The 21,227-nt window shown below is 44.2% G+C and overlaps 1 long non-coding RNA gene across 2 annotated transcripts; it reads right to left on the bottom strand.

Moving 5' to 3' along the window:
- Positions 1–2,123: 2,123 nt before the first annotated feature.
- LOC122678189 lies at positions 2,124–16,855 on the bottom strand. Of its 2 annotated transcripts, none has more exons than XR_006336021.1 (4): positions 16,741–16,855; positions 12,606–12,699; positions 3,065–3,182; positions 2,124–2,302 (listed from the first exon to the last, which is right to left on the bottom strand). It is a non-coding gene; the product is annotated as an uncharacterized LOC122678189 (long non-coding RNA). The 2 variants fall into 2 exon arrangements; XR_006336020.1 differs by having other exon boundaries at positions 12,606–12,696; positions 16,741–16,852.
- Positions 16,856–21,227: the final 4,372 nt, after the last annotated feature.

Here is a 21,227-nt window from a genome sequence, read left to right as displayed (position 1 = left end):
CATAGCGCCCTGTGAGTGGGGGGTCAGCCTCGGTGCTCAAGGAAGACATTTTTTTCTCAATCAACGAAAACGTACCAAGGCTCCACACTCGGGGCCTGGCACTGTGCTAGATGCCACGGATCCAAGAGAAAACTGGCAGCCAGAAAAACGTGGAACAAATAACTAGGCAAGTAAGTAAGTAACAGCAGTTGGATTGCATTCTAAGGTCCTCAGAGAGCCACGCCAGGGTTCAGACACGGGTAGTCACATAGGCAGGTTTGTGAATTAGAGACGGCAGGAATGGAGGCAGAGAGGCCAGTTAGAAAGTACACTGCAACCGGCCTGGAGACACTTGAGGCTCTGAAAGAAATCGGGACTGGTGGGGACACTGACAGACGGACATTCGGGAAGGAGAGAGAGCAAGGCCACGTGACAGGAAGGCACCCCCGCGGCTGGCGTTACTGGGCGAGAGGGTGATTAATACTAATCACCACACACGGGACTCGCTTGGTTCACCCACCCAGGGAGGCAAGCTGCCAAGAGGCACAGGTGTTCCATCCCATCAAAGGCAGCCTCTGCCTCTCCTGATTGCATGAACAGGCCTCCTACGTTCCTGCCTCTCAGCATCCAGTCTGACCCACAGGGAGTCCTGGCTTCCCATTCGGGGTGCCCTCCTCAGAGAGGCAGAAAGTCTGCAGGGGTCTGAGAAGGGGTGAGGGCTCCTTATGGGAATCGTCATTCAGGCTCCCCCGCGTCCCAGAAGGGCTGTGAGTCCAACCCGTGGGCCCTGCATCCTGTAATCTCCACTTGCTCTGCGCCTGCTCGCTACCATCTGTTTCCTATCCAGGCTGAGCACAAGCTTGTGCGTGTGGTCACCATCTTGCAGAAAAATTCCTCTGCCAACAAATGGGAAAATGTTCCATTTTATCCATGCCCCTTCCCCCTTTTTGACTGATTTCCGGAATGGACATTGAAAATGTCGACCCTTTCTATCAGGCCTCCTTCAGCTCCAAGGAGCATGTAAGGACACAAAATTCCCCTTGATGTCCATACTTTGTTGAAAGAGTGGGGGACCTCATGGCGCATATACAAGGGCCAAACCAAAATAGGAAATATGAGCAAAGTGGTTGCATCCTTTTGCAATCAACTATTATAAAAACTGGCCATCTCCTGTTCAGCAAGAAACCATGGAGTTTCCACCAGGCCCAGTTTTATTTTACATAATTATAACCATCTCAGCATGTCAATTAAGATAGAATGTTACCTTTGGGATGGGATCAATTAGGGCCCTGAAGATTGAATTTGGAATCATGATTAGCCTGTTTTACATTTTGCCTTCATTTTCTAAAATATACAATTGTCTGATTCAGCCCAATTTTTAAAAACATTTTGTAAACTTATTTATTTTTTTAAGCCAAAACAGACGTGGGAGGCCTATTAGTAACAGGAACCATAGGAAAATGGAGGATGGGGGTGGTGGGGTTGCTATTTGATTAGAGTCAATTCTTAAATTTCCACAGCAAGAAAATATTGAATGTGCTGTAATGGTTGCTGGATTTTCTTAAGAACTGAAATCATTACACTCTGGCTGCAGTCCAAGTTCTTCCCTTTTTTTAGGTTACAATTTGAAACGGTGCAGAACATGCTATAGGGTTGTAGTCATTCATGTAATGTCATTGAATCGAGCTTCTGGAAATAGACAAAGGACTTTGTGTCCCGAAATGTTCTTCTGGCGGAAAATTGATAGCAGTCTGAGATATGCTATTACTGGGTTTGGTTCTGCCTCCAAATTTGTGCTGACTAAAGTGATTTCATGAGGGAGAGAGAAAAGGAGAGAGCGAGAGGGAAAATGGCTAAATGATCTTGCAACTGTGTGGGGAAGCTAAATACTTAAAACAAATGCTGCATGGAAGAAAAGCACACATTTCCCAGCAGAGATGCGTGAGTTTTCTCAGGGGTCACCAAAATTACGTGAACCTCTTTGCTTGCTTTGCTTAAGTTGTTGTTGCCCAAATGGAGATGATGAACAGGCAAATGCCTGACACGAAACCCCTGGGTAATTCCCCCAAGCCTTCCCCTCCCATCCCTGCCCTCCGCAGCATTTTCCCGTTCAATGTCACCCCTTGTATGGAGCTCTCACCAGACTCATTAGGACGACAAGCCAAGTCCAGGTTCACCAATCAGGGATGCAGCCTGAATGCAAATCAAGCTTTGGCCTGGATGCTCCAGCCAGGACACATGGTGTTGGGCACAAACCCGTGCCTGGCTCATTCTTTGCCCCCTAAGTCCTTTCCAAGATTCACCATCTTCATCACTATTGTCCCTTTCAAAAGAAAAAGTTAGAGATGTTTTGTGCATGATGTGAAAGACATGTCAATAAACCCCCTTTCCACATAAATAGCACATCAAAATATTACCAAATAATGCTGCTGACTTTGCCAGCAGGCAGAGGATTCCATCTGGAGATAATATCTTCCAACTGAGAGGCATCCAAGGTGCCCTTTCCTAGGCAACGGGCAAGTTGACCGCTCTGTAGCTCAATCCCATCCTCTCTGAACACAGGCTCTCAGCAATTCCCTCCTCTTTGGTCAGGTCCAGACCACCTGCTCCTAGACTTGGAGTCACCTGCTCCCCTCCAAAATGAACTCATTGATCCTCTTTCCTCTGTGACAGCCACATGATCTCTTTCTGACCACCCTCCAGTAACATCCAGGTATCCTCCAGAGGTCCCCAAAGAAACAAGTACTGATGCTAATGAGGTGCAGAGCTGGCTGGTTGGTTGCTGGCTCATTGGACTAATACTGTCCTCATGGGTGCTTCTCTCAACCCAGTGACAATAGCCAAACCCACTGTTGGGTCAGCTCTCTAAGGCATCAGAAGTGACACCTTCTGAACCAAGCCTTCTCCACTTTCCCCTAACTCTTGGGCCTTTCCTTCTGTGAATTCCTCTGTGATTCCAGGCTAGGCCACATAGAGATCCTCTTTATTGTTTTCAATTGTCACTAAACATTTATCACGTGCAAAGGACAGTAGAGTAACAAAGTGTCCACAGGGGTCCCTCATGTCCATATAATCCACTACTTACTCTGCTGAGGTCTGAAAGTTTCTGAGACATTTCAGAGGGGCTTGTGTTCTTCTCACTGTCACCCAGGTCTCCTGGCTCCTTTGAGTAAGTGCCATTGCTTCTTGGGCTGCTGTCCAATCTGGTCAGGAAAGAGGTCATTTCTACTCATTTAAAAGTTCTTGCAAAGCATATACGAGTTCAGTAGATTTTTGGAAGAAATTGCCGGGAGTGCAGAAAGAAGAGAAGGGAGCAGTATTACAGAAACACAACATCATGCAAACTATTAAACATAAAAGCCAGGACCCTCTCGCCGCCAGAGCATTTCAGTGGCACTTCTCTCAGCCTTCTTGTAGCTCATTCATTGCCTTCTCACCAACTCAGCCTCACCCCTTTGTACTCCTCTCTTCTCTTCTCTCTCAGGAGAAAGAAAATCTTATTCCTGAGATGCAACAGTTTGAACCCTCTTTTTGAGGGGGTTGGGGAACAATACAGAAAGTTGAGCTAACATCACTCCTACCCTTTGATTTCAAATACCCTTAGTGAACCACAAGGTTGCGAACCACAAACAAAAACACTTTATTCCCTAAGGAAAATGTTAGTACCAACTGTTAAAATTATAAATATGTTGCCATACTACACAAAGAGGTATTATACCATTGGATTCAGTATCACCTGCTATTTTCTGTACACTCTATGCACACGGCACCAAGCTAAGCTTCCAAGTAGGCAAATTTACTTACTCCTCACCACAATTTACTGTGGTGTAGAAACTGACCCTGGGAGTGATTCCCTTGTCCAGCGCTACCCAGATCAGTCAACCTATCAGACCTATTCTCTTAATCAATAAGTAGCTATCTCCCACCATTCAGCAAGTATGAATTTTTTGCAAAGCACTATGAAAATTACAAAGATTTAAAAACAGGATCCCCACATCAAGTGACTTATAGTGTAGTAAACCATTAGAAAGGGAAAGAGTTACCCAGGTTTAAGGACAGACCTGGATTTGAATCACAGCTACATTATGAGTTTGTTGGATGACACTGAGCAAGTTACTCAACCTTTCTGAGCCTTATGCACCTCAATTATAAAATGGAAATTGTAGCAGGACAGCCCTCCTTATGTTGTTTGGGGGACTCAAGGAGGTAAGACATAGAAAGCATTCAGTGCAGTGCTAGGCACACAAGGAGTCAGGAATAGATGTTACCTTTCCTTATGATATTATAGTGAATATGTTTCACAGCTTGCTTTGTGGATTTAGCATTTCATAATGAGGATCTTCCTGCTGCTGAATACTCTTCTAAACATCATTTAGATGATGACTTAATGTCTTATTATATGGACATAACATAATTTACCTCACTATTCCCTTGCTTTATTTATCTATTGTGTAATATTTTTTAATTATACTTGTTTCTTTTTAATAGATGGATGATGGCTTTGCATATATTGGTTTAATTTCTGCCATTTATCAACATGAATTATCCATAGGTGTGCAAATGTCCCCTCCCTCTTGAACCTCTGTTCCCCGTCCCACCGTTTCCCACCCCTCTAGGCTGTTACAGAGCCCCTGTTTATGTTCCCTGAGTCATATAGCAAATTTCTATTGGCTATCTATTTTACATTGGGTAATATTATTGTCTTCCGAATATATATGATGTCTTTATACATTAAGGCTATTAGGTTTTTCTTCATATTTGTTGCATTACCTAAATAATTTTTTCAGACAAGGCTTTATTGGGCCCCTGCTACAGCATGGGGAAGCAAGAACAAGTAACAGGTTACCTTGCTCACTCATGGGACAGAGCAGAGTCGGGGGTGGGGGGAGAAGGGAACATGAGCTTGCTGCAATGCTTGCCCTTTACTTTTGCTTCAAATTTTTTGACCTACAGGTATTAGTCAATTTTTATGTAGTTAAGCCTATCTAAATTTTCCTTCATGATTCCTCCTCTTAATTTTAGGCTTAAAATATCCTTCCTACAAAGAGATCGGAGGGCTATTTATCAATGTTTTTTTAGTCTAAAGATACATTTTTCGATATAAAGTGATTCACAAACTAAATAGATTCTAAAATTTAATGTTAGTGGTCTTTTCTGTTCATGAGCAACCTCAATATCACATGACTTGAAGTAACTTGTAATTGCTAATAAGGATTTTTTTCATAAGGTAGTTTCGGGGATTAAATCAGATTGAGTCACATCCTGGGAGTCCTTGGTGAGTTAGTCTGCAGAGATTTCTAGGCCCTGAGAAGTCACCCAGATCACCAAGCATGCTCTCATCAGTGTCAAAGCTCTGCTCCCTGTTTTCCCTGAAATTCAGCGGGGTTTGAGGGAAAGACTCTGGAGTGAGGCTGACCCAAGTTCAGAGCTCAGCCCTGCTCTGAACAGTATAATCACCTAAGTGTGTACCAGGTACATCCTCTGAGCCTCCATTTCCTCACTTAGAAAATGGAAGAAAATGATGAAACCAACTTTAGAGACTGACTGTGGAGACTGAATAAGATAATGCATGTAGGGACATCCCTGGTCGTCCAGTGGTTAAGATTCCATGCTTCCAAGGCAGGGAGCTCAGGTTCGGTCCCTTGTAGATGAACTAGGATCCCTCATATCAAGTGGTGTGGCCAAAAAAAAAAATTTTTAAGTAAAATAATGCATGTAAATCTCTTAGGACAATGTGTGCAGGCTAAGTCCTTTCAGTCCTGTCTGACTCTTTGGAACCCTATGAACTGTAGTGTACCAGGCTCTTTTGTCCATGGGATTCTCCAGGCAAGAATACTGAAGTGGGTTGCCATTCCCTCCTCCAGGAGATCTTCCCAACCCAGGGATCAAACCCACATCTCTTGTCTCCTGCATTGGCAGGCGGGGTCTTTACCATTAGCACCACCTGGGAAGATGACCATGGTTGTTCGCAAAGTCCGGTTGCCCAGCACACTGTGGAGTAAGATCTCTCATCAAAGCAGGAGACCTCCAACGTCAGGATAAGTCTAGCCTTGTAACAGACTCAGTTCAGTTAAGTCACTCAGTCATGTCCAACTCTGTGACCCCATGGACTGCAGCACACCAGGCTTCCCTGTCCATCACCAAATCCTGGAGTTTCCTCAAACTCATGTCCATTGAATCAGTGATGCCATCCAACCATCTCATCTCCTGTTGTACCTTTCTTCTCCCACCTTCAATCTTTCCTAGCATTAGGGTCTTTTCCAATGAATCAGCTCTTCCATCAGGTGGCCAAAGTATTGGACTTTCAACTTCAGCATCAGTCCTTCCAATGAATATTCAGGACTGATTTCCTTTAGGATTGACTGGCTGGATCTCCTTGCAGTCCAAGGGACTCTCAAGAGTCTTCTCCAACACCACAGTTCAAAAGCATCAATTCTTTAGCTTTCAGCTTTCTTTATAGTCCAACTCTCACATCCATACATGACTACTAGAAAAACCATAGCTTTGACTAGACAGACCTTTGTGGTAAAGTAACATCTCTGCTTTTTTAATATGCTGTCTAGGTTGGTCATAAGTTTTCTTCCAAGGAGCAAGCATCTTTTAATTTCATGGCTGCAGTCACCATCAGCAGTGATTCTGAAGCCCCAAAAAATAAAGTCTCTCACTGTTTCCACTGTTTCCCCATCTATTTGCCATGAAGTGATGGGACCGGATGCCATGACCTTAGTTTTCTGAATGTTGAGCTTTAAGCCAACTTTTTCACTCTCCTCTTTCACTGTCTTCTTTGCTTTCTGCTATAAGGGTGGTGTCATCTGCATATCTGAGGTTATTGATATTTCTCCTGGCAATCTTGATTCCAGCTTGTGCTTCATCAAGCCCAGAGGTTCTCATGATGTACTCTGCATATAAGTTAAATAAACAGAGTGACAATATACAGCTCTGACATACCCTTTCCCTATTTTGAACCAGTCTGTTGTTCCATGTCCAGTTCTAACTGTTGCTTCTTGACCTGCATACATATTTCTCAGGAGGCAGGTCAGGTGGTCTGTATTCCCATCTCTTTAAGAACTTTCCATAGTTTGTTATGATCCACACAGCCAAAGGCTTTGGTATAGTCAGTAAAGCAGAAGTAGATGTTAGTCTGTCAGAGAAGGACACGGCAACCCACACCAGTACTCTTGCCCAGAAAATCCCACGGACGGAGGGGGCTGTTAGACTACAGTCCATGGGGTCGCGAAGAGTTGGACACGACTGAGCGATTTCACTTTCACTTTTCACTTTCATGCATTGGAGAAGGAAATAGCAACCCACTCCAGTATTCTTGCCTGGAGAATCCCAGGGATGGGGGAGCCTGGTGGGCTACTGTCTATGGGGTCGCACAGAGTCAGACACAGAGTCAGACACGACTGACGCAACTTAGCAGCAGCAGCAGCAGCAGCAGATGGTTAGTCTGTAGCAGACTAAAGTAGCAGAAAACTGGAAAGATTGGGTCCAAAACAGAATGCATTCATTTCTTAGGGCAACTCTAACAAATTACCATAAACTGGGTGGCTTAAAACACCAGAAATGTATTCTTTCACAGCTTTGGAGGCCAGAAGTCTGAAATCAAGGAGTCAGCAGATCTGGAGCTCTCCTGGCTTCCAGTGGCTACCAACAACACTTGATGCTCTTTGGCTAGTGAATACATCACTCCAGTCTCTGCTTCCATCTTCACATCACCCACCCATGCCTGTCTTCTCCTTCTCCTCTAGGGACACATACCATGGGAATTAGTCCTACTCACATCATCCAGGATTGCCTAATCTTGAGAACCTCAGTTACAACTGCAGAACACTTTTTTCCAAGTAAGATCACCTATACAGGTTCTGAGTAGATATATATTTTGGGGGGAGGGGGCCACCATTAAACCTACTCTAAAGTGCATCCCCTCCCCCTCCATGAAATAAAAGAGATGAGGAATAGGGAGGTAATATTCAGCATTATAAGATTATATCCTTGAAAATCAAATGATCATTAGCAAGTGACAGCATTTTAATCATCTCTTTCCAATATCCAAATCAATAGAAATATTGAAATGTGTTAAAGCGAGAAGGGTAAAAATAATTCCAGACTCACTGGATCAAAAAGCACAACCTTGGAGAAATCCAAAGTCACCTGCTGAAAATTCCAAATGTAAGAGTCAGGAAATTTCATAGTTGATTTTGCAAAGGTATTCCCAGCCTCACAGGGATTTCTGGATTCTTTCTGTTGCTGGTATCTCTGATGATTAGAAAGGGGGATCCTAGGCAGGAAAGTGTCAAGGTGTCCCTGAAGATGCCAATGCTTTGTAAATACTAAAAAGGAGACATGCCAAACAGAAAGGGAAACAGGCCCCTCCATTGCCCTCCCTAAAAGATATCTCCTGCCAAATGAAATAAAGTGTTTATGTTGTGTGCGCCATGTTTATATATCTTCTCATCCTCCTTCCTGGTGAGTGTTTTGCAAATCGATTAAGGTCGTTACAACTGTGACTCCTCAATTTCAAGCCCTGGTTTCGTTTATCCGGATCAATTTCAAGTGACCTCTAAGGGATTCATCTTTATTTGGATTTTGTAATGCTCAAAAAATGTTACTTTTATTTAAAAAACTGCTAGAGGAGAAACTTAATGACTTATTATCTGTGGTGTTGTTTGCAAATATAAAGGGAATTTCAAGTCCAAAAAATAACCAGATCTGACAGTTGGTTCGTATAAATTATTCAGCCTTTCCTCAGTATATAGATAAATAACAAACACTTAGCATCCCTTATGTGTATTTACCTAATTTTGCATGAACAAGTCTTTGAACCCATGTTACAACTGTGATTCCTCAATTTCAAGCCCCATTTTCTTTTGAGGGGGGCTTGAAAAAAAGCCCCATTTTCATTCTTTTCAGCAAATATTGCTGAGTGCCTATACTGCGCTGTTCATGTACTACTGAGGGGATGAGTTGGAGAGTCAGACGCATGCCTAGTGGTACCCAAAATAGGCTGCTCAACCTCTTCTAGATCTCCTGAAGTGATTGGGGTATTTATTACGCTTCTAGTGTAGCCCACACCATTGTTCAACTTTCCCAGTGTCCACAGGAGACAAATGGAAAGCAGATTGCTGGAGCCACCCCAATAATTCTGATTTGTCTAGTCTCCTGAGGACCCAGAGACCTGCAATATTAACATCTACCTCAGCTGACTCTAGTGCAGGTGCTTCCCAGGTGGTCCACAGACTGTGTTTTGAAAACCATCCAGTGGGAAGGGAGTGCCAATCATGCTGCTAGACCTGATTTACGTTGGCTCATGGCCTGCGCAAAGCTGAGCCTCCCGCTGGCAAATTGCAGGACTAGAACAGATCCCCCAGATAATATCCCTGGAATTTCTACCCACTGTCAAGCAGAAGAAATCCTGTCTACCCTGTGGAGTCACACAGAAGAATCTGAGTCCATTTCCTCATCAGTTGTTTATTGAATGTCGATTATATGCCAAGGTGCTTGGTGCAGAAGCTACAGCAAAGAACAAAACAGTCAAAAACCCACGACCTTACATTCAAGTGGAAGAATGACTCTCAGTTTTCCTCCTCTAGTTTCACGCATGCGCACATTCATCCATTTCACACATATGGATCAAACTAAGCAAGATGAGAAATAACAATCCTACCTTCTAAAGGGCCTTCAGTCCAGAGAGGAAGACAGACAAATAAAAACCTGTAAAATAATGTATTATGTGCAAAGATGGAAGAGTTCAAGGGTGTTATGAGGACTCAGAAAGGGTTAACAAAGGAAAGTTATCCAGAAGGAGTGACACTAGACCTAAGCCTTGAGGACAAGTAGTAGATCACCGAAGTCACAGGCACATCTGCATGCATGCAGGCTAAGTCACTTCAGCTGTGTCTGACTCTTTGAGACCCTATGGACTTAGCCCCCCAGGCTCCTCTGTCCATGGGGATTCTCCAGGCAAGCATGCTGGAGTGGATTGCCATGCCCTCCTCCAGGGGAATCTTCCCGACCCAAGGATCAAGCCTATGTCTCCTGTGGCTCCTGCATTGCCGGCAGATTCTTTGCCACTGAGCTTCCCAGGGAGCCCCCACAGGCACATCTACATGAGAGGAAAAAACTAGATGGAACACAACGTGATTGAAGCAAGAGTGGGGAGGTAAAGACAGAGGGATGACACACAGACCCCTGTGCGTGGGCAGGGACCCCCAAGTATGAATACCAGATGTTACTCTGAAGGCCATGAGAAGCCGATGAAAGGTGTTAAGAAAAATGAGGTAAACGACTCTGATTTGTGTTTCAGAAAGATCTCTCTGGATTCAGTAAAAGGGATAGAATTAGAGGCAGCATGAAGTGAGTTAAGAACTTATTACAAAAGAAGAGTCCAGAGTGATAAGAGCCTGACTACAGGCCGTGAGTAGGCGGTGAAGAGGGAGGCGCAGAGTTGACAGATGTTTCAGAAGAGGAATTGAGAACACTTGATGACCAATCAGGGCTTCCCAGGTGGTGCTAGTGGTAAAGAATCCACCTGCCAATGCAGGAGATGTAAGAGACTCGGGTTCAATCCCTGGGTAGGGAAGATCTCCTGGAGGAGGACATGGCAACCCCCTGCAGTATCCTTGCCTAGAGAATCCCCATGGACAGAAGACCCTGAGGGGCTACAGTCCATAGGGTCACAAAGAGTCTGACACGACTGAAGTGACTTAGCACACACGCATGATGACCGATCAGGTGTCAGAAGTGTGAAGGAGAATGAGAGCCCCTAAAAAAACCGGATGGCAATTGCACTTCCCAAATTTCTCATTAACCTTCCTCCAGGATTAATAACCCAATTTTTAATTTTTACATCATCCTGTTTCCTCCCACTCATATTGTTATTCATGATAACTGAGCTGAATCAATGGGGAGCTTGACCATGGTCTCTGTGGGATGATGTACTCTAGTTGAAACCACCTACTTACACCTCAGTTAAGTTTAAATTATCTTCCAAGGGTCAGATCAACTTAAAAAAAAATTGGTGATAATCCAAGGTAGAAAATGCAAAAGAGTTGGAAATTCTCCTTGCTGAATAACTGAAATCTAAAGTTCATACAAGCCAAATTATATCCCATGGCCTTTAGAAAATGGTGGCAGGCTGAAAGTACTCACCACAAATCCATAAGGGGAAGATAGGAAGGGGGCATGGTGAGAACAGGGGAAATGTAATTGAAGAGGGGGTAACAGTAGCCTTCCATAATAGTGATAAAATTTTATTCTTATGCTGACTGTGGGCTCATGAGTGTGTTTACTTCATCATCTTATGCACTATTTGATGGGCCTGAAGTATTTCAGACATACCTGGGATCCCATTAGAGATCTGGTCACTACCTCTGTGATCTGGGCCAAAGTTTCCAGGAGACCCTTTGGATGACCCTGCTTGCAAGTTGAGAGACATTTGCAGCTGTGAACTTTCCCCCCCATGATATTGGTAGATTCTTCTTCATCAGCGGGAACCTTATGCATGGAAAATAATGCTACAGCTATGCTTCTTGATATATTAACTACATAGATCTAGTCAATAAAAATCCTGGAAAATCCCATGGACAGAGGAGACTGGCAGGCTACAGTCCATGGGGTCACAAAGAGTCGGACACGACTGAGCAACTTCACTTCACTTTTAGTCAATAAAACTTTGAAAGTTAAAAAAAAAAAAGATGAAAGGGAGACAACAAAGGTAATAATTTCAGCCAGTAGGTTTTACATAATGTAACTCCATGCCCTAGACACTCTTCAGAGGGAGATGATTGAGTGACCCACACTCAGCTTCTCACTCCAACCACCCAGCGGTGCTCTCATCTGACTGTACACTGGCTTTTCTTTCAGTAGAGTGTGTGAATGATGAACTCTACAGTTTACCAAAAAAAAATAATTATTTAGTAAATGAGGAATCTTGAAAACAAGAAATTTTAATTTTCTCCATCTCTCTTTCAGTTCTCTTTAGAATTTAGGCTAATTGGCTATATGAATACACACACACACATAATGTATGTATACTCACATACACAGCTTATACACACACATACACACACAACATGGCAAATGACCAAATGAACCCAATAAGGAAGAGCAATATAAAAGCACCAAATAAAGATCCCATTTTCCCTTTATTGATCAAAGGGAAGGATTCTTTTTCTTCATATTGACTTCTCCATGAAGCCTTTTATGACCACTTTACACATCCTGAACTTTCACTGAGGGCTGGTACTGGTACACATTGTCTTTGTGTTTATAGCCCTGACTCTACTAAGCCCACAGTTACCATTCTGGTACTTGTTAAGTAAGCAAGCAAATGAGTGAATTAAAAATAAAAGAAGAAAATAACAGACAAATAGATGAGTGGCTAAACAGTTTGATCAATTAATTCACAAATAAATCATGTCCTGCCCTCATTAAAGTTATGGGTCATCCACAAAGTGAATGCACACATAAATTTCTACACATTGATTTCACAGTCAGAATCCAGGTCTGACAACATTTTCACATGTGAACACTTAGAATCAAGGCAAAAGGATTTTCCTCAACCAATATGATTACCCTTGACAATAGCAGAATAAACAGACTCATGTCAGAAATTTGTCAATTACCTTTCTGCTGCTAACAGCCACTGTGTTGATCTGCTTTATCATGAGAAGGCTTTTCACTGGGAAGTATGTTGAGGACTTCGCATGTGGATATCTGCTAGAACACAAGCAAAGACTATTTAATGGCATACTTTTCTATCACTTTTCTGTCACGAACAAATTCAAAGTCCAACAAGTCAGCTATAGAAGTTTCCTCACTCAACAGAAAGAAATGAAGACCTAAAATTAAAACCCAATTCAGTTATTGTTGGTTGAACAACTCACAGCAGAAAGACTGGGCTAGGGAATGGCTGAAATGCAACCAACTTCTCAAGAAGTTGACAATCTAGACAGACTTGCTGACATCTACTTTTGTTTATTTTCTCATCTATTATTTACTTACCATATACTATGAGCTAGGCACTTCTGCTAAGCCCTGATGATAGTCATAAACACAAGGGCAAATTTCATGCCTATGCAAACAAGAGAGTTTGCAGTGTGCTACTGTTATCCAATCGCTAAGTCATGTCTGACTCTTTGCCACCCCATGGACTGCAGCACACTAGGCTTCCCTGTCCTTCACTATCTCCCAGAATTTGCTTAAACTCATGCCCATCGAGTCGGTGATACCATACAACCATCTCATTCTCTGTCGCCCCCTTCTCCTGCCCTCAATCTTTCCCAGCATCAAGGTCTTTTCCAATGAGTCAGCTCTTCGCATCAGATGGCCAAAGTATTAGAGCTTCAGCATCAGTCCTTCCAATGAATATTCAGGGTTGATTTCCTTTAAGATTCACTGGTTTGATCTCTTTGCACTCCAAGGTATTCTCAAGAGTCTTCTCCAGCACTACAATTTGAAAGAATCAGTTCTTTGGCACTTAGCCTTCTTTATGGTCCAACTCTCTATGATTGGGTCCATATCCCTCTATGATTACTGGAAAAACCATAGCTCTGACTATACGGAACTTTGTTGGCAAAATGACATCTCTGCTTTTTAATACACTGTCTAGATTTGTCAAACATAGACAAACCTAGACTGCAGTGCAGTAGGTAAGGCAAATACTGAGCCATAAGCACACCTACAAATACAAAATTATAAACATTCTTAAATATTCCATAGGAAAACAATGAGATTCTATGAAAGAGAATGATAGGGGAAATATGCTTTAAAAGGCGAGTGCTCAGAAGCGACCTGAGAAAATATCGTTTGTGCTGCCCCCTACCTGTGACAAGGCATAGTCTTAGCAATAAGGGCTAACATAAGATGCAGAAAGTTCTGTGGGTGTATAGATTAAAAGACATTTACCTGCAGCTAAGGGACTCTTCCTGGAAGAGGCACCGGTTTGGGGTCTCCTGGCAGGATGAGCAGAGATTTGGTATGGGGAGAAAATCAACAAGTATGAGAAACAGCAAGTTGTTGAGTACAGCTGAGGGACAAGGGACAAGGGATGATCAAAAACGACCAGATGATGAAGAGCTTAAAATGCCAGGCCAAGGAATTTCAACATAATTTTACAGGCAGTAAGTCAGGAGGAAGGCTTGTGATCAGGGTGTGGGATGCTCATATCTGTGCATTTAAAAGCTCAGAATGCAGATGACTGGGGAGAGGATTGTATGGAGGCACAGACTAAAGGTGGGCAGGACAACTAGATCCCCGTGAGATTAGCAAATGTAAACAGAACTGCCATGGTCCACATGAGGTTGCTGAGGACCTGAAATGGGACAGCGGTATAATAATGAGGGGATACGACAAACAGCAGATGTTGGCAAGGTGATTTGCCTGCCTGGCTGGCTGTAGTCCAGTCCTTATTGGCCTTAGGAAGTGAGAGGGTGGTGTCTATTATATCACTAGAATCATAAAACTCTGGGACTAGGGAGATGGTGGTGTCACTAACCAGACAGAGAATCAAGAAGGAGGAGCAGGTTGAAGAAGAGATGCTTTGTTTGCTTTGGGATATGTTGGGTTTAGGGATCTGCAGGGCCGTCTGTCCAGCAGCTGCATCCATTGAGATTGGTAGCACACACACACGCTGGGATGATCAAGCCAGACGCTACTGAGCTGACTCAGCTGTAGTCAACGCTCAGAACCGCAGGTCACTGCGTGTGTTTTGTTTAGCTGATGAGTTATCATGAAGTATTAACTGTACTCAAGCTTGGGCCTTCCTGAGAACAGGCATGGGCACACCTAACCTAATATTCTCTGGGATTATTACTGCTTAATAACTCTTTATTGGGGAAATCAAATAGTTGTAACTTTTCACTGGTGTTAGAAAAGCTTGAGGGGTGAGTCATGTGCTACCCACAGAAGAACTCTGTCCACACTAGCCACATAGTAAAATTAAGTTCAAATAAAATGGTTTGGAAGAGTGTTTCATTTCAGAAAGGCTTACCTTCTTCCTCTTACTGGAAGTGAGTGTTAAAAGGCTCTGTGTCCTGCATTGTGTTTAATATAAGGGCTTCATTTTTTTTCTTTAATCTTCATGAGATCGATACTAAAATTCATAAGTGGTAAAAGGCAGTTGCAGTAAACCTTTACCTTTACAGCACTTCACCATTTATGAAACACTTTGGTCAATGTTACAACCCAGTAGGGTCAAGATTGCAGCCTCTCCTTTCCTTTCAGAGAAACTGAGGCTCAGAAAGGTCCCAGGAGGTGCTCAAGATCACATAACTAGAGAACATCAGGGCCAAAGCTGGAGCCAAGGCTCCAGCTTTACTGTATTTGTATCATGCTGCCTACATGTGTAACACTTTATAGTTTGCAATGTACTCTCATAATAACGTTTTAGATTTTCCCAAGAGCCCTGTGGCTGGCCATTGCTAACTCCTCTAAGGCAGAGGGCCCTGAGAGGCAAATGACTTGGTAACAATCACAAGGAGTGTGGTAGAGCCTAGACTCCAGACCCAGGCTCCCTCTATTCACTCCCCACCCTGCAGACCTCCCTCCAGGACAACCAGGGAACAGAAAGTTCTGCCAGTGGCTCTCCTTACTGGCAGACAACTAGGGCTTTTACTTGTCTTATCCTCCTGGACAGAAATGGCCCGCCAGAGTTCTTCCTTCTTTATGCCACAGCCGTAGCCTATTTGAAGCACTGAGGAAGATGCCTTTAAAAAGGCTGCTCTTCAGACTTTTCAAAAGTTCCAGATTTGAGCCCCAAGTTGAACATCATTGCCTTCACTCATGCTTGCCACCAGTTTCAACCCACTGACAGAGGCTACTGAGAGAAAAAACTCTTTGGACTCTAAAGCAAGTCAATTCAGTGAGCCAGCTGAACACTCCTGAGGGTGCATTTAGTTCATCATGCTGGGCAACACCCAGAGAATACAGGGTCACCCTGCCCAACACAGATCCTGGGAAGTAACAAATCAACTGAGTCACTCTCAGCCACTCTTATGCTGGAGCCTATTGTCAATGGATTTTGCAAATTACACTCTGAAAGCAATGAAGTGCCCAATACTTTGCAACTCTATGGACTGTAGCCTGCCAGTCTCCTCTGTCCTGGAATTCTCCAGGCAAGAATACTGGAACAGATTGCCATTCCCTTCTCCAGGGGATCTTCCCAACACAGGGATCAAACCCGGGTCTCCCACATTGCAGGCAGATTCTTTACCTTCTGATCCACCAGGGAAGCCACTGAAGTAAAAGATAGGTTCTCACCAAACATTTCTTTAATGAAGGCAGAGTAGAAGGTTTACATTTCATGGCACAAAGCAAAGCCTCCTCTCACTCTTCCTTGGGAATCTCTCTGGTTTCCCCAAGTTCTTTTCCCAAGTGTTGCTGCTACCTCTCTCCTCCTCCCTGAACCTTCCCCAGACCCCTCCCCACTCCCATAGCCCTCCCACCATGCCCTCTGTCTCTCCTATGTGTAGAGCAATTGGCATCCCTATCCACTCACCCCACTCAAGAAACCTAATAATATCCCTTGGGATCTACTCTCTCTAAAACTTCAGGAACTTTTGAGCAGAGAGAATTGGAGACAAATTCTACCACTGTTGAGTTATTGCTCCTGGCCCCAAATAAGAGCACAATAGTCAAAATTTTCTGTCTCAGATTCTATGCATACTTTCTCCCTAATTCTTAAAACAGCCCTAGAAAGCAGTCATCCAGACCCGTTTCACAGATGAGTATACTGAAGACTGGAACAATTAAGCTACTTACCAGCTACTGCTTGCCAAGTGCAAACCCAAATCTGTCTGGCTCCAGAAAGCGTGCATCCCGTGCCACACTGCAAGGAAACAGTAACAGCAAGCTGCTTCCCCTTTGGGAGCTGCCCTCTCCCCGCTCCAGCCACCCAGCTCAAGCCAGCTGCAGCCCTCCCCTGCTACCCCCACATTTCCTCTGGCCAGAGGCAAAAGGAAGCTTGTTACCTTTGCAGCTGATAGACCCACTTCCTGAGCCAGCCCTGGGTGCTATGTGCACAAGGCCCAGCTCCCTCTTGCCCCCACGACCTGCTCACCAGCCTCTAGTCACATCTGGAATGTATTTGAAATTACCTCTAACCACAACTGCAAAATAAGTTTTTTTGAGTCAAAGATTGCAAAAGATTAAGCCAGTGGCATAGGCTCACTTGCCTAGGTTCACCCCAGGAGATCCGTATCCCTGCTTCCCCCTGCTCCCACTGACCCTGTTGGGGCAACTTAACATGGGAAGTGTGGTCTGATTGTTGTCACTTGTGAGCATGGAACCCTGAGTGCACCTCTGGAAGCATGAACTCTGCTTGCAAGTGGGGAGCAGTGGGAAGTGGTCTAGGACAAGTAGGCATCAGAGCACTCAGTTTTAGAACCAAACTGTCCCCAAGAGTGAGTCCTCCATCTGCCATTTACTATCTGGTAAGTTTGGTGAGTCACCTAAGAGCCCTGAGCCTCCATTTCCTCGGCTGAGTAAGACAGGACCCTTGGGAGTAAAAAGATAACACCTGCACCTCAAAATCCTAAGTAAGTGTCATTTATCCATATTATTATTTCCAAGGGCAGCCTCAGCTCTCTCCTGACCTTCCTGACCTTGGACCCCAAGTCTTCTCACCTGCATTGACAGATTAGTTTCGATCATCTCTCAGATCCTTTTGTGCGTTGATTTTCTATGAAGCAACCTCCATTTTGCTTCTTTTTCCCTGCTTATTGGACCAAAAAAAAAATCACTCATTCCTAAAACCTCTTGGAAAAAGAACTCCGCCTGGCATGGGCTTTCATAGGAAACAGCTCTTCTTTTCCAGGGTTGGAATAAAAAGCATGTGTTGTTTACTGTTTGTTCTGGTTCAGAGAGAAACAGAAATAGTAGAGTAGCTTCGCGTGACAAAGTGATCTCGGGCAGCAGGGCGGGTCTATAGTGGTGAACATGTCACATCCACAGTCCGGGGCCCTGGAGGGTCTTCTACTCTGTGGGCCTGCCCAAAGTGCGCACCTGTTGTGTGATAAAAATGACAAAATGGTATTCCCAGAGATCTCCATCCTGGAGTGGAATGATCAGGACCAGAGAGCGATGGTTGATATTGAGAGGTGCCAAGCAAAGCAAGCAGGGAGGTGAAGAACTGACTGTTAGCCAGAAATAGAGGGGAGAAAAAAAGAGAGAAACAATATGATAATCTGGTCTCAAAACAGCCAGGCCCCTGCTTTTGGCCAAGCAAGGAGGCTTTGCCAGCAGCTTCCTAAACGCATCCACCAAACCCATCCAAACTCCTGCCAGAAGGCATCATTATAGACAAACGTCCGCCTCAACTGTATTGAGAACACATAAAAGGAAAGGCTTCCTACCCACTCTTCTGAAAGAGTTTTGCCATTTGGACAGATTTTCAGGGTCACTTTCCGACCCATCCCTGGAAGAATAACAGCTATCAGACCCCTCCTGACTTACTTGTTAATGGGAACAAAAAAATATACATCTTTATTCAAAATACAGATGGATGCCCAGTCCTAGCCCTCTGGCTCTCTGAGGCACTTCTGCTACCTTGTCCCTTGCGTGTCCCCTCTACCCTTTGGCCACTCTTGGAAAGAAATGTCCTTCCAGTTAAGCATGCTTTGACTAATTAATTTATTCCATCTGTTCTTCCTCAGGAACTCTGACCATGACACAAAAGGTTCTGAAACAGATTTGGTTCTTATATTGATAACCAGGTCACCCATAATTGAAGCAGAGTAGAGTATGGAGGGCTGAGGGAAAAGGGCAACTAAGATTTGTTTCCCCTTTCATTTGCCTGGCTTTTATGCAAATTGCTGATTTACCCAGTAGGTTAAATGCATGAAGATGTCTGAAACTGTATAAGAAAGAAGCTAATCTCTGCTTTGCAAGGAAATTTTTAAACTAACCCTATTCAAGTCATTGGTGAAAAGAATGGTGATAAAGAGAAATAAACAAACTCGTGAATAATTGTCAAAGGAATGAATAAACAGTACTAACTGAGCAACTACCATGAGCCAACACCTTCAGCAGGTGGCTTGCATGCGAGCTCACTCAGTCGTGTCGGACTCTTTGTGACCCCATAGACTGTAGCCCACCAGGCTCCTCTGTCCATGGAATTCTCCAGGCAAGAATACTGGTGCGGGTTGCCATTTCCTCCTCCAGGGGATCTTCCTGACCCAAGGATTGAACCCATGTCTCCTGCATTGGCAGGCAGGTTCTTTACCACTGAGTCACCTGAGAAGCAGGTGGCTTACGTGTTTTTAATCCTCAAAATAAGCTTGTGAGTAGGCAGAATAATGCCTGTGTCACAGATGAGGCAACTACACCTCAGAGAAGCAAAATGACTCATCTTGGGTCCCTCAGGCCTTGATTCAGCCTCAGATTCGCTACATCCTCAAATCTACTTCCATTTTGATGCACTGGGAATCTGGGAAACAAGCATTTCTTTGTTGCGAGTGTATTTTCCACAATTCTGATGACTCTGAGTCTAGCAGGACCCCATCGAGTCTTCAGGGGTGGGGAAAATAAGCAAACATGACTAGTCTGGGTGAGCTCTCTCTGACAGCTTTGGAGAAGCAAATGTGGCCTTACATGTACAAGCTCACTTCATTAAGTTAGTCGCCTTCATTTGAACTCAAATGCCCTTTATCTGAATTGACAGCAGGTTTCTGATCAAATATTACTGAGTCTGCCTCTAGGTGCAAACGTGGGTGAGTTCCTCTGTTTCCCTGTGGTTGATGCCTTGTGACTCTGGGTGCCAGAACCACGCAGCTTGATTCGGCCTAACACAATGTGACAGGTAACCTCCAAAGGAGAATTCAGCGCCTCTCAACTGCCTCCCATGTTCCCCATTTTTACAGCACACACGACTCAAACCCAGTGTGCAAGGGACTTCTTAATGCACCAGGTGCTGCCTCTTGGAAAGGTCACTTTTGCATTTGCAATCTTTGCATCCTGTTCCCCATTATGGATTGATGGAGCAGAAGACAAAAGAGCCCAATGTTAGTATATATTTGTTCCATCCAATACCATACTGGAAGGGGCTGAGGGAGCGGGTCCCAGGCCATAGGAGCTGGGGTAAGAGGGCCAAGGTCCAGCCTCAGTGCCCCAGGGTTTTGTATGAACTCTCAGCTGATGCCCACGGGGTCCGATGGAGTCGGGACAGCATCTCTCAGGTGCCAGAGCAGTGCCCACTCCAGCCTGTAGTCGACTGAGATAACCTTGACAGCACGAACAATGAACAGTGCATCATCTTCCTGGGGATGCAGCGATCCTCAGAATGATCTCTACCAAACCACATGCCCTTGCCAAGGCTTCCAGGTGTTTCTTTGTGTTTGCATGGAGAACTAACATCATTTTTTTCCTTCATTTGGGAAGAGGTGGTCCAGAGTGTTTAAGCGACAGTAGTTGCAACATGTCAGAGTGGGAATTTATTATCTCAGCCCCAATAGGTCTTAATAAGCCTTACACAACTGTTTAGGCATTTATTCTATTAACGGCTGTTCATTCTGGTGGCTTCACCTGAATATTCATGATCTTCCTTCTCCCCAGAGCTTCAGCGGAGCAGCTGTTTGAAACCCACAGCAAATGTTCAAGAGAGTTCCACAAATACAAACACCCTCACAGCTGAGTGTTTCAGCCCTGGCCTCACAGAGGCTAGCCATGAAACATTTATGTCAAGTGGTTTTTGGAGGGCAACTTGTACAAAATTTAAATAGTCCTCCCACTTTGGGGAACCCTCCACCCTAACTGGGACATGACCACTCAGACAAAGGGTGCAGAAGAGCCTGCGTCCATGAGATAACCAGATCCTTCCATGCCCCCTCCTATCCTGGGAGGTTCTGAATAAATTTCAACTGGGAGTGGAGCTAGAGCTGCCTGGAGGATGGAGGTGCGAGTAATACAGGCAGTAGACACTTTGGGGAGTATCGCTGAGTTGGTTGTCTGTGAGCGAGGTGGTTTGCACAGGGAATTGTTTTTTTTTTGCATAAAAATATCAGAAGAGAAAGGATTGATGGTGGTTTTCCAAAGGGATATAACTAGGAATGACAGGATTAAATTACCAAGAGGACGATCTGACATGAAATCTAGTGAGATACCCCCCTTGAGCATATGTTTTGAGCCTTTCAAAACAGAATGCGATGTGGAAAAAGTTCAGGCTCATCTTTATGTTTGAACAAATCTCCCCTCTGAGCAAATCCCTTAAACACGTTGTGCCTCAACTTCTGTTGTAAATTTGTGGGGAGGTG

Source organism: Cervus elaphus, chromosome 20 (assembly GCF_910594005.1).
Source record: "Cervus elaphus chromosome 20, mCerEla1.1, whole genome shotgun sequence".
NCBI lineage: Eukaryota > Metazoa > Chordata > Mammalia > Artiodactyla > Cervidae > Cervus > Cervus elaphus.
Note: the sequence above shows the minus strand (reverse complement) of the source record. Positions and strands in the feature narration are given on the sequence as shown.